Genomic DNA, 2,500 nt, shown 5'->3' with positions numbered 1-2,500 from the left:
CTCTCGTTCTCCAGCCTTCTATTCTTCTCCAACACTAACTCTTTCTCTCTGGCTCTCGTCTCTCTTTTCTCCACGTTCTGCTGTCGCCTCGAGACGAGAGCATCAAGACACTCATTCACATTCCTGAGCGAGACGCGGTTTCAGCCCGCTGTTGTTTTAGCAAGTTTATGACCTCGAAGTGGCAGCAGACGAGCTCGCTTCAGCGGAGGTTTCCATAGCAATGCTGATCTGTCAATCATCTGCTCTGAGCTTCATCTTCAAGACATTAAAACAAAACGCTGATGTGTGTCAATTTCAACTTTTCATCCCATAAATGACTTATTGTGTCAATTTAAACTTTTCATCCCATAAATACTTATTGTGTCAATTTCTACTTTTCATCCCATAAATGACTTATTGTATCAATTTCAACTTTTCATCCCATAAATACTTATTGTGTGAATTTCAACTTTTCGTCCCATAAATGACTTATTGTGTCAATTTCAACTTTTCATCCCATAAATGACTTATTGTGTCAATTTCTACTTTTCATCCCATAAATGACTTATTGTATCAATTTCAACTTTTCATCCCATAAATACTTATTGTGTCAATTTCAACTTTTCGTCCCATAAATTACTTATTGTGTCAATTTCAACTTTTCGTCCCATAAATGACTTATTGTGTCAATTTCAACTTTTCATCCCATAAATGACTTATTGTGTCAATTTCAACTTTTATCCCATAAATGATTTATTGTATCAATTTCTACTTTTCATCCCATAAATGACTTATTGTGTCAATTTCTACTTTTCGTCCCATAAATGACTTATTGTATCAATTTCAACTTTTCATCCCATAAATGATTTATTGTATCAATTTCTACTTTTCATCCCATAAATGACTTATTGTGTAAATTTCAACTTTTCATCCCATAAATGACTTATTGTGTCAATTTCAACTTTTATCCCATGAATACTTATTGTGTCAATTTCTACTTTTCGTCCCATAAATGACTTATTGTGTCAATTTCTACTTTTCGTCCCATAAATGACTTATTGTGTCAATTTCTACTTTTCGTCCCATAAATGACTTATTGTGTCAATTTCAACGTTTCATCCCATAAATGATTTATTGTATCAATTTCTACTTTTCATCCCATAAATGACTTATTGTGTAAATTTCAACTTTTCGTCCCATAAATGACTTATTGTGTAAATTTCAACTTTTCGTCCCATAAATGACTTGTGTCAATTTCTACTTTTCATCCCATAAATGACTTATTGTATCAATTTCAACTTTTCGTCCCTTAAATGACTTATTGTGTAAATTTCAACTTTTCGTCCCATAAATGACTTGTGTCAATTTCTACTTTTCATCCCATAAATGACTTATTGTGTCAATTTCTACTTTTCGTCCCATAAATGACTTATTGTGTCAATTTCTTCTTTTCATCCCATAAATGACTTATTGTATCAATTTCTACTTTTCGTCCCTTAAATGACTTATTGTGTCAATTTCAACTTTTCATCCCATAAATGATTTATTGTCAATTTCAACTTTTCATCCCATAAATGACTTATTGTATCAATTTCAACTTTTCATCCCATAAATGACTTATTGTATCAATTTCAACTTTTCGTCCCATAAATGGACATTGTGTCAATTTCAACTTTTCGTCCCATAAATGACTTGTATCAATTTCTACTTTTCATCCCATAAATGACTTATTGTGTAAATTTCTACTTTTCGTCCCATAAATGACTTATTGTGTAAATTTCTACTTTTCGTCCCATAAATGGACTTATTGTGTCAATTTCAACTTTTCATCCCATAAATGACTTATTGTATCAATTTCTACTTTTCGTCCCTTAAATGACTTATTGTGTCAATTTCAACTTTTCATCCCATAAATGATTTATTGTCAATTTCAACTTTTCATCCCATAAATGACTTATTGTATCAATTTCAACTTTTCATCCCATAAATGACTTATTGTATCAATTTCAACTTTTCGTCCCATAAATGACTTGTATCAATTTCTACTTTTCATCCCATAAATGACTTGTGTAAATTTCTACTTTTCGTCCCATAAATGACTTATTGTGTAAATTTCTACTTTTCGTCCCATAAATGACTTATTGTGTCAATTTCAACTTTTCATCCCATAAATGACTTATTGTGTCAATTTCAACTTTTCGTCCCATAAATGGACTTACTGTGTCAATTTCAACTTTTCGTCCCATAAATGACTTATTGTGTCAATTTCAACTTTTATCCCATAAATGACTTATTGTGTCAATTTCTACTTTTCATCCCATGACTTATTGTATCAATTTCTACTTTTCGTCCCATAAATGACTTATTGTGTCAATTTCAACTTTTCGTCCCATAAATGACTTATTGTGTCAATTTCAACTTTTCATCCCATAAATGATTTATTGTCAATTTCAACTTTTCATCCCATAAATGACTTATGGATTTCTCTGCGTGTCCCGGTATTTCATATATGAGACCGTAT

Source organism: Abramis brama, assembly GCF_963993115.1.
Source record: "Abramis brama genome assembly, chromosome: 16".
NCBI classification, from domain to species: domain Eukaryota; kingdom Metazoa; phylum Chordata; class Actinopteri; order Cypriniformes; family Leuciscidae; genus Abramis; species Abramis brama.
The sequence above is the reverse complement of the archived record's forward strand: the minus strand, read 5'-3'. Positions refer to the sequence as shown.